The sequence below is a fragment of the Cyanistes caeruleus genome, chromosome 10 (genome assembly GCF_971803275.1).
Source record: "Cyanistes caeruleus chromosome 10, bCyaCae1.hap1.1, whole genome shotgun sequence".
NCBI lineage: Eukaryota > Metazoa > Chordata > Aves > Passeriformes > Paridae > Cyanistes > Cyanistes caeruleus.
Window position 1 is genome coordinate 17,496,630 of NC_141710.1, and position 12,039 is coordinate 17,508,668.

General features: G+C 37.7%; 1 protein-coding gene across 3 annotated transcripts in view; it reads right to left on the reverse strand.

Moving 5' to 3' along the window:
• Positions 1–12,039, reverse strand: part of ATP11B (ATPase phospholipid transporting 11B (putative)) — a 265,918-nt gene that overhangs the window by 189,230 nt on the left and 64,649 nt on the right. Inside the window, exons 2-3 of one of the 3 annotated variants that reach the window (XM_086844009.1) lie at positions 2,751–2,928; positions 271–529 (exon numbers count right to left, since the gene is read on the reverse strand). The exons of the other annotated variants lie outside the window; for them this stretch is intronic. The gene's annotated coding sequence lies outside the window, so the exon portion shown is untranslated. The remainder of the gene's footprint in view (positions 1–270; positions 530–2,750; positions 2,929–12,039) is intronic. 3 annotated transcript variants of the gene reach the window in all.

Consider the following 12,039-nt stretch of genomic DNA (forward strand, 5'->3'; position numbering starts at 1 on the left):
TGCATAAATCCATCCAAGTGAGCCTCTGTGGTCTTTTCTTTCCTTCACCTCCTCTCTATCTTTGCTCTTCCATGGATTACCCAGATAAAATTTATCTCTGTGTTGATTTAACTGTTCCATCCTTATGGATTGATGAAATGCAAACATTTTGTTTTGTGACAGGCCAGACAGAATTTGATTTGCCAAGGTTTGTATAGAAGGAGGCACTAAATCCCCATATCTTCCTTCCCCACTGCATGTCATGGGCTACAAACTCTAAGGATGTATTACCTTGTCATCACTTGGTGCCAGTTTTTATGGCCTCTTCTCTGGCTTTTTGCCATAACAGATTGCACAGATTGGCATTTCTCAGCAGACCACACAGGAATTATACACAATTGCACAACCCTGCTGCTCCATACTGTAAACACCTCTTTCCATCATCTCACTTTTGTATTTGGCTGGAATATGCTCATCTTGACTTCCAAAGTGTTAAAGAATTAGTTGCAACCTTGAATGTCGGGGCAGAAAAAGGAGAAGAAAGTCACTGCTGAAAAAGAAGAGGTGCACAATGCTTTAGGGGTGAGTAGCTTGAGCAAGATGTGAGCAGACGTGTGCCTCGTCTGTGGCCTGCCTGCTGGGCCTACAAAAATCTCACCTCAGCACTAACACATGTCCCACACGTGAGTTCTAGTCAAAAGCCAAAAGACAGGAAAATGGCACTGTAAGCCCTGGCATGTCCTGCTTGGATGAAACAGCATGTTCACCCTGCGTCCTCTGGAAATCCATCATTTCACTCAAACTCATGCAGTAACTTGCCTGGTGCCCCTCCCACCCTGACACAGACCTTCTTAAAACAGAGGGAATGTTTTTAAAGACCTCAGTTCCTAGTGAAGTCCATATGTTTCAGGCCAAAATTCTGATCATAGAAGTTAAAGGAATTTTATACATTGATTTATGTGGGTCAGGATTTTATATTTGATAATTTATTGCAGAGAAACTCTTTCAAAACTCGTGGCATTTCACCTGCCACTGGAGTTTACTTTGCAAAACTTGTCCACTAATGCAAGAGGAGACTGAAATTTTTGATAGTCATGGTAGAAACCATGTATTTCATACCAATTATATTAAAGCATATTGGTGAATAACCAATAGCAACATTAGATAATTGATAATCACAGCTTATATTTGCATAATACAAAGCTTTTCATCCATCCATCCATCCATCCATCCATCCATCCATTCAAAGAAGCTTTGAGAAAGAGATAGGCCATAATTAATGGAGTTAGCGAAAACAAATATATTCATCAAAAATTATTTAAAAAATTATACCCCCTTGTAAAATCAATCTATTTTAATTCTCTTCCCTACTAACCAAATTTGAAATATTTCATAATGGGTCAGAACAAGCTATTAACAAATCCAGCTTCTAGTGCATTTCCTTTTCTGCCAAAAAAAAAAAAAAGGAAAAAAGAAATGAAAAGAGGTTTAAAAGAGTAGTAGCCTTCCCATAGAACACAATTTAGATCATATTTCAAAATGCAACCTCAGCCGTTCAGTAATTTCTCCTGTTGTATACAAATATAAAATATATATATAAAATATTTGAAGATGAAGTTCAGTGCTGTTCACTGTACACATATAATAAGCAAGTGTATCAGGGTAAACCTGCCTCTGAATCATTAAGTGATTGTAATACTGCTGATTATATTCATTATTAAAAATTCATTGTACAGTTTGCAAGTGAAATACTTCAGACTTCTCAGCCTGAATCTGATCTCAGCTGTATCTCAGATTCAGATGCATTTCACCCACTTTAATGGACTAGAGTCAAAAAAATATTCTACTTTAATGACACAAAAATCAGCCTCTCTTAATTTCCAGGTACTTTAAAAAAGAGATCAAGCCATGCATCCAATGATAAAGATTTTCTCTTTCATAAGATAAGAATAATTTCAAGCTCTTGCAAACATCTTAGAATAATTGATCAAGCCCATAAGTTATGTGCAAGCCTCATTTTCAAATCAAGTATTCGTGTAAAAATTGTATAAGACACTAAAGATAATGTCATTACAGTTTTGAGTTTACCTACATGAAATCATCTAGAAAGTCAATTTATATCCACAAAAGTAGATGATATCTATACACTGAAATGAGGTCATTCCTGAAATTATCTGTTTTTCCAGAGAAACACTGCATATACTGGTTGGATACCTCAAATTTCAAACACACCTTTCTCAGTTCCATTATTATTTTCAGTTCAGCTCAGCTGAACGTAACATTCACCTTCTCTTTAATGATGCACTGAGTGAAAACATCAGCATTTTCAATCACACCAGAACTGCCATTTTCTGAATTTTATTAATTTTAATAGAACTTTAAATTATTTTTAATTCAAATAGAACCTTTAGGATCATTTTAGTTATAAAATATTTTTTTTCTGTTTAATCAAGGAACTTTATATAATGGAGTGAACCAAGTAAGAACCAAATTATTTTCTCAGGTGTGTGCATAGTATCACTTATTACATCCTCTGCCTGCAAAGCCATTGCATTGTTCACATATCTCAGCCAAATTAGTTTATTCTGTCTTAACATAATTTTTAAAAAAATATTTTAATATTTATTTAAACAAATATTGGCATATCTTGAGATATAAATTCAAAGTAGTAGAAAATAAGTTTAGAGTGTTTCCACTTCATTGATAAATAGGTGCTTGTTTCCTGGTACATCATATTCCTTCCACAGTCTGTGCCAACCCAGATTTGTTACCTGCATTAGTTTCCTCTCGGCAGAAGATGCTGTTTTCCAACAAACTAAATGAAAACTCCTTTATGTGCATTGACATGGGAAGCAATTGCTAAAAGAATATCTTTCTTGTTTTGTCTCACACTGCCCCAGGGCTGGACAGACAACAGTTGTGATCTTTCTCATTTACTGATTATAAAACCTAGGAAGAAAAGAGAAAAACCTTCTAATGAGGTGAAATCACAATTCCTTTTCTTGAGCTACTGGGTAATTCACCTCATATTGCTAATGCAGTTGGATATATATGTTTTTCTTCCTTTAGGACTGGAATTCAAAATAGAACTGCAAGGTGATTACATGATTTGAAAAGAGTTTCTAAATAGTATTTACAGGATATCCTTGCTGTGTAACAAACATCCAGAAAGAAAACATCCAGAAGAAAAAGTGCCATAGGGAATATACAGATATGCAGATTACAAAGAGATAGAGATTAGAGATAATCATTAAATTAGTAAAAAATATCACTTAGGAAAAGAGTATCAAATGAAGAGATCAGTATAAACAATGGTAAAAAACAAACGGAAAAGACGAATGTCCGCCTTTTTAGGAGGAAGAGAGAGAAAATAAGGCTAATTAAAATGTTGGTAAGATGAGAACAGGGCCAGAAAAAACAGAGACATGAAAGAAGAGTAAATACTTCAAGTATATCTCAGTGAGCTGCCAAATGAAAGATGTCAGGAAGCCACAATGATGGTCACAAAGAAGGAAGATATCAATTGGGAATCAGAAAAGATGGACATCAGCGGATATTGTTTTCTTTGAAGAGGATGGCAAAATACTCCTTGGAGATCAAAGGAAGTACAAAGGAAGTGAAAGGATTTATTGACCAAGTGCCATCCTTAGCTCACATACTCACTTGTCTTACTAGAAAGTTGCTAAAATTCTTGGTCTTACATAATATCTCAGATAAGTACAAACAGAATGTCAGCTCAGAGGAGCCAGCAGACAGCAAGAACATCTAACAATCTCTTAAAACTCATATAAAACAGCAAAAGAAACTTCCTGAGGAAGCCCAAGAAGGTCATCTTACACTCATTTTGGAAAACAATTACATAAAGTGTTATTTGAGAAGAACTTTTACATTGGAGCAAAGTTGAAAAGGAAGAAGATTAACTTTTTTATAAAGTTAAGTTAGAGCCCTTCTTTGCTACCTCTACTAAGATTTCAGATTAAACAAGATATTTCACTTTTATAAGTTCTGCCTGGAATTTTAGTGAAACCATGGTCTTTTGTTAATAATTTTCACACAATTTATCACAACTTCATAAATGCATGACTTCAACAAACTATACCTGAAAAAAGTTGTTTGCATTTCAAAGGTCTCTAGTAGATTTAGACAGTTCCTTAACTGAGAAATTATTATCATTATAGCCTATATTGCAACAACTGCAACATGAATGTGTTTTTTTCATTAAAAGCTTTCTGCATGGAAATGCAATCTAAAGATCATAGGGGATGTGTTGCTATCCAGATCTATGTACAAGTGTGCTTTCTGCAGGGGTTATGTTTGCAACTGTCTTATCTGTGCTATACTTACACCCAGCCCCAGTAAGACTGAGGATTTATTATGCTGGACATCATAAACAGAAGATGCCAAGGCAGAGTTTTTGCCCTACAGGGCTTAGTCACTGGGTAACTCAACAAAGAAAAGATACAGAAAACAGGAATGAGTTGACATTTTTAAGGTCCAGCTGTGAACCAGATTCTCCAGGAAGAAGAGGGGACATGGTGCCATTTTTCAGGAGGGTATCAGAATTTAGGCTGATGAAATTATAGAAGGAGGATTTCTCAATGTTTGCCATCCTATTCTTTCATCACAGTGCTTTCCTTTAGTCAGGTCTTTCATCTGTTTCCCTCTTTTAATGATCAGCTGCCTTCTTTTGCTTTCCTTCTCTTCATAGTTGTTTTATTTCCTCTCTTGTACCCTTTGCCACTTGCTCCTGGGGCAGGGAAATAGGAGAGAGAGGGACTGAGATTTGGATTCACTTTTTAGCAAAAGCTCATCCCTAGTGAGACAGACTTGGGTAAAGTACCATGCTCCTGCTCACAAAAACATCTCACTGGACAATTGTACATCTAATTTTCCATTTGTACAGACAACTTATTCCCTCATAACTAGGATAATTATTTGTGTGAGTAGTTACTGTATTATGGGAATGAAAATCAGAAATTGCAGTGATTTGTTTATTTAGTTTCCCTGAAAAAAATAGTGTCAGCTTTCGGTATACATTCATGACACTTGTCTTGCATTGCCAACCATCAGTAGTGTTGTCATTAGCAAAAGAATCAAACATTGACTGACAGTAAAAGTCAGCAAAATATTCACTTGTCAGTAAAAATGGCAAGATAATTTAGAACTTTTCATTGCTTTAACATAACTTCCTGGACTATTTGAGTACTTTTAATATCAAAGGGCTTTATTTATCTTTGTTGAAATGATGTGTTCTATAAAAGCTGACACATATGACCATAAACAGAAATGGCAGGAATCCCAAATTGCCTTGAAAAATGTACTCCAATCGCAAGTTAAATCAAAATTTGAAATCTAGATATGAGAGGGAAGACAAAATGCACCTGGAACAATTTTCCCAGAGAAGTTGTGGATATCCCATCCATGGAAGGGTTCAAGGCCAGGATGGATGGGGCTCTGAGCAGCCTGGTCTAGAGGAAGGTGTCCCTGCCCATAGCAGGGGGATGAAAATCGATGAGCTTTAAGACCCTTTCCAACCCATGCCATTCTATGAGTCTAAATTGAACAATTGAAAAATTGTTTAAATTGAGTAAATATTTTGAGAAGTGTATTTTTCCCCTCCTCACTGAGGATCATTTTCAAAATAAAATAATTTAGAAGCCTCTGTCCTAAGTGCTTTGCGAACGTACTCTCTAGCGCGGGTTGCATAGGCTTGGACCCAGTGGTGATTGCTTCTAGGTATCAGTACCTGTATTCCCTGTGACAACCACATGAATTAACAAGGCAAAGTTCAGTTTCAACACCACTGCTTGACTCATTACCACAGCCCTCCTAGTAAGTGAGGTGCATCACAGGGGACCTGCAAAACAGCTGCCCTCTGGGTGTCTTGTTTTGGCGGCCTTTTCCATCTGTTTTACCTGTCTCCCTCTCTGAATAATTTATTTCACCATCTCCCTAAGTAGAGCACCTGGCCTAGGGCTAACTCTTTCACCTAAATTATTCAGAGCTGAAAACTCTTTGGTTTATACTCAGATAATGTAATGACTTAACAGGACAAAACCCTTAACTTTGAAGCAACTGTGAATGTTTCTAGGCTCTGGACTCTGTTGGCAGTTTAAAAGGCTGGCTGTGTAAACTATGTACAAAAGAACCACAGAAATCCTTCCTCCTCAAACATCTTCAAAGCCTCTTTCAGCAGCTAAAACTTTCCAAAGCAGGGTTCTTTTACCTTGATGCCTCTCTGCCCTGTCTCAGTCCCGCGGGAAGCCAGAGGATGCCTCCGTGTGTGTGCACTGCAGCTGGCTTGTCCCTAGTCTTTATGCAGGAAAAGTCACTGAAAATTGGCTGCAGGGCTGGACTTTGTGCACGTCTGTTCTCTTCACAAGCAGGTTTTTGTTCAGAAACACCAAAACCCACCCCTGTGCAGCGCTCCCATCCATGGTCCATACTTCACTATCTTTATCTCATGAACTCTGCAGTTAAAATAATTCCTCCCTGCCTCTGTTCCTAATAGCACGGACAGCTGCCACACTCCAGCAGAAAGGAGCAGTACAAGGTTCTTGCCTTGGATGCCACAAACCAGCTGCTCTCAGACTGAAATCTCACTGGTAATTTTGGGTGCAATTTTGACTATCCCTGTCTGTATTGACTGAAGGAAAGTTTCAGCTTGCTTTTAAACATTTTTTCTATTTGTTTTCCCACAATGTTTCCACTGTTTTTAGCCTTTTAATTATGCTCAAAAAGCCTATGATCAGCAGTTCTGTCATTACTTTTGAAAATCTTGTATTGATTGTTTGGAAGACAATCAATACTGGGAAGTGATCTCCTGTCTTACAAGATACTTACTTCAGCAAGTGTCTTTATTTCTGAAAGAAATTTTACTTTAAAAAGTCATGGTATCAAGGGTATAATTTGAAATTTCAGATCAAGGGATATCTTAAAGCCTTTCCCTCTTAAGGTTAAGAGGGAATGATGAATTGTCCTTGGTGAGAAAATGAATGAACAGAATATTCATAAATGAAGGAACAGTTTTTGAGGGGCCTGTTTCCAAATGGCCTTGCAATAAAATATTTAAAAATTAATTAGTGTCATTTCTATCTGGGTTACTCTGGGTTTACCTCAATGTTCCAAAGACAGGCATGGGAAAAGAAAAGGAAGTATTAAGATGGAATCAGTTTTGGAAAATCAGTGCATTGTCACTTCTACAGTCAAGAAATCCCAAATATTTTCCAGAATAATTTACAGGAACCAGCACAGATGCTGTTGAGAGAACAAAAAGATCATACAGTAATCTTTATCATATCCTACCCAAAGCTAAAATTATTTTCAGTTGGATTTTTGTCTGCATAAGTACCAAAGAATGTGACATGTTTTGCAGCAACTAGCATTGTCTGTTTACTGCAGGGATGTGCATAATGCCCATCACTGTAGTTCTTATAGGCACTATATGAACTGTTTCATTTTCCTCTGAGAAGTTTATCAAGTATCAGGTATTTGCTTTTTTGCTCCAGCTTGGGAAATCAGGGTCATGGATTTCAAATGAAGTGCTTTGTACTCTCCAAGGGCAGTGAGAAAACACAATAGTACAGACAAAATCTAATCAAAGTATTTTGGCTTTTTGCCTCCTTTTATTTTACAATGGGAAAAAAAATTCAAGGTGCGACTTGAATCCCTCCAGGAGTTCCCTTCCTGTGTGCGCTGGCTCTCGCCAGAAACGCGAGACTGACACAATGATAAAATGTGCTGCCAGGTCCTCTTGCTCATTCAAAGACCCTCCCTCAGGTATCAGGTGCCTTCCCTGAGCTTTGAGGTCAACCAGACACCTCCCTTGAGGCTTACCTGGGCTGAAGGATACATCTACCCGAAAATCCGCTCAGGTAGAGCAGCTGTTATCTGAGCTAGGATCAAAGTCCCCCTCTGCACTCCAGAAAAAACATCTTCCAAGCTGGTCTTCTTTCTCCATGATTCAAATGAATGTTGAATGAGTCTCTGGGGACAACAGTTGTTGTGCTGAGGAGCAAGCTGTCAGAAATACTTTATAGTGAAAGTTCAGTTCCTTTCAGGGCCTTTTATTATTAATAGTCATCACTGCAGGGGAGCATCAAACACAGACCCTATTTACTGTACAAATTGATATATTATAAACTACAAAAGCCATCCTGGTGCTTTGCTACTTCACCTTCCTTTTCAGCATGCTAGCATGAGGGAATCTTTAACCTTTGTGTGGCTAGAATACAGACAGTGAATTTTGGTTTGGCATGGCCAGGCTGGATTGCTCAGAACAGCTGATTTTTTGAACATCACTGTCTTGAGGAGCGGATAGAGAATAGAGACATCTGCACTATACAAAAGGCAAGACATTTTGCTCCATAGTGACACTGAGTTCATCAATTCAAAAAGTCAAAGGCATTTATACCCTTGAAAAGGCTTCAGGATGTCCTCTACAGGAGTTTATGTTTTTGTACCAGATTTCAAGCAGCTCCTGCAGCTTTTTGCTGCCTGCTAGGGCATTGCACCTCAAAAAAAGATGGGCATACTATCTGTAATATATGGCCATGGTGTCACCACACAATGAGGCAGCAGGGGTGACACAGCCCATGCAAGTGTGCTGAGCCAGCAAGTCACAAAGCACCTCCTCAGCAAGACGTGATGCCAGAGAGTCACAAGAGTGAGTGACTCTGCAATTTTAAAAGAGCTAAAAGCAGCTCTAGAGATCAGTTTAAGTGCAATGCACCCATGCTAGAGAGGCAGCACTGCATGGCTGACACAGTGTGGCCTCAGTGACATGTCTGAAAGGCCACATAGCCCAGGACAGTCCATGGGAGACTCTAAACTCAGATGCACAGTTGTTATAAATGGATAGCCCCAGAAGAGACACAGGGAATCGGAGGGAGTGATGCCTCTGTTGCTCCTGCACTCCCTAAAGGGGTGTTCCTGGAACAGGTTTGAGGCACAACCCCAGGGAGAGTGGACAGGGGATCCAGGGAGCAGCTGCTCTGTGTGGAGAGGGTGTTGTTCTCTGAGGCTGTTGATCTGGTCTTTCATGAATATTGTATTCAGTGAAAAGAGCCAGACAGCAAGGGGGTGGAAACTGCTGCTTTTTAAAGTACAGAACATGTACTCAAAAAGTGTTCAGAAGTGCTTATTCCAGCCTACAGTATGCTAAAGATTGGTGCTTGGTACATTTCAAGGATGAGAAAAAGAATCACACCACTCAAGTGTAGCTGTGACTTTTTTCAGTTGAAGAGTTTCTGATATCCAAAAATGTTGTGCGTGCTCCTGACTAAAATCCTTAATAACAACAGAAACTTGAGCCTTCTCTTAGATAGAAAGCATACTGAGTCTTTTCTTGTTACAATAAGAAAACCCCCAAAAACAGTCCTGTAACTTTGAAACCAGACTTGGACAAACTTCTGAGAAGGACCACACACCAGATTAGATTATTTAGATTTGTTGTGAGAATAGTTGACATGTGTTCCCTTCCCTTTCACTGTCCAATCTTTGTTGTAAAAGTGGACTCATGTTGTGCCAGTTGAGATTAATATTATAACATGAAAGGGCTAGGTTTGTATCATTTTCCATGCTTGTTACATTCACTGATGTGGGAATAGAGTTATAGTCTACCTGAGCCACTTTGTGTTTTATGGCCAGGATTAACAGCACACAAATACTTCACAGTCTTAGGTGGGTAGAGCACCTGCCCATTGGCATCAGATACTGTGAGTGTCAAAGTATTCAAGACTTTCTTTTGGGCTGTGAAATATCCTTCAGGTTACTCTAGAAGATCTTGTCACGTTCTTTACCCTGACACCTCTTTTGTTCTTTCCTTAACAGGACATGGCTCTTGACTTCTTGCTCTGCCAAGAATTTCCCTGAGAATGTTGTGCTCCTTCCATTCAAGCCTATATTCCACTCAACAGATTCTTATTACCATCATTGTCACTGGATACAGAATTGGTTGTGAAGTTTCACTACTCTGTTCACTGGGAACACAACCTTATTAACATTAAATAATGCTCCATTCCACAGTCATAATTTCAGATATTTCAACTGTTCAGATAAGTGACACTATTTGTAAAAAATTATTACAGAATTTCATTATTTTTGTATGCTACTTTTAAAATCAACTTTTTGAAGGTACTATTATAGTGCACTTTATTCATTAAAAGGAAGACTAATGTTTTATGTATTTTAGGTGTAACTTGAACCCAGAAAACACCAACTTATTTACATTTATACAAGCCCTTGGAAACCATTTCAAAATGATATAACAGGAAAATAGCTGATACAATGGTTAGATAACATCAAAGAGTGGGTTGGGAACACAAACCATGATCCTTGTGAAAACTGATTCCTGAAGAATTAGCCAAGAGAGTTCCAAGTGCATTTCTGCTTATTTGTTGAAATATGATGTTTGTTCTTATTCTTCAGGTAGAACCTGGCAAGTCTGTATTTGCACTTGTTGATCTTTCCCAACATAAATCTCTCCATTGTATTCATATCAACGATATGTTTTCTTTACTTTACTAATAAAATTTCTTCTAACATATGCTCTTTTAGACTCTGTGTGCAGCATTTATCACGTTATTGAGGTTACAGTTACAGAACATTTCAGTATAACATGCAAAGAACAATGGAACCTTGCACAGGTGTAAGAGCTCTCTGATCTTCGTTTGCCATCTATTTAAAAGAATGTGTGAACTTTGCTGCAATATGTCCTAATAAGCATGATGATACATCTTTAACCATAAGACACACACTGCTCTTAAAACCTCTTTAATGTAATCAGCTAATAGACCTAATCTCCCATTTTGCTGAAATAATGCCTGGATACATAACTGCTCCTACTCTGAAATGGACACTGTAATTTCCTTGACAAAACATCAGCAAAGCTTGGGATACTAATCTTCATATATGTTACTTTTTATTTAATAACTTACTGGGCAAGTTTCTAGATGAAAGATTGAATATGAATTCACCTTTTTCTGGGGGGAAAAAATTATCTGAAAATCTTGCTGCAAAGTTGATCCCTGTGTTGCTTAACACTTCCATAGCACGATAATTTGGAAAAGTGTGTGTGGGGAAATCACTCCTTGTCCAGACCCATTTAAGGGTTGTCAGGGTTGTGAGTTTCCAGGTCTTACTTTGGAGGATGATGAAAACCCACCATTATCCTTTGGATATGGTTTGTCCCAAAATTCCACAGTAAATGTATAAAAATACAGACATGACCTTATCCAAAATGTGTGCTTACCTCTGTGTATGTATATACACAACTGAAATACACTGGCCAAGTTGTCTAACTCTCCTAGCTCCAGGTAAAACTCAAGAGTTTAATGCACTCATCACCATTTGGCCTGGAATTAACTGGGATGCATTTGAACAGAGGCACCTTTATTGGGATTCTCACAGATTTAGCCTAACCCGACTAGGAATGAGAAGTTTGGGGTTTGCTACCAAACAGGAGAAGAAAATAGAAACTTGGATAATTTTTATCTGAGTTACATAATGAAGAATCAAAATTCCTCTCCAGATATGATCAGGAAGTGCAAAAAATATCAGCCAGTTTATATTGGGGGTCTAGAAACTCACACACAAATAGTGAGTATTTTCCAGTTGGGTGAAGAGTTATTTTTCCAAGTTAAAATAGGAAAGCACTCCAAAAGGTATTTACTCATATTTTCATAGTGCAAACAGCAGCATTCCTAGAAAAGACATAGGTCCTACATGAAGATCTTGCCACCTAAGATAATCAAATTGTGGAGGAGATGAAGTCACTATGTACTGCTTCAGAAGTAACCAATAAATACCAGATATACCACAATGGAGAGCTCTTTGCACACCCACTAACACATTAATAGATATTTATCTCAAATTAGCCATATAATTATTTACTCTTTTTACTCTTGATAGAAAGTGTATCCCATGCACATTTCATATGTGCAGAATGCACAAGTGGTCTAAAAATATTTTAAAAATAATCATCAAATTATGCTTTTGGAAAATTAAATATGAAACTTGGAATGTGAAACAAACAAATAAGACAATTTAGAAAAGATTAAA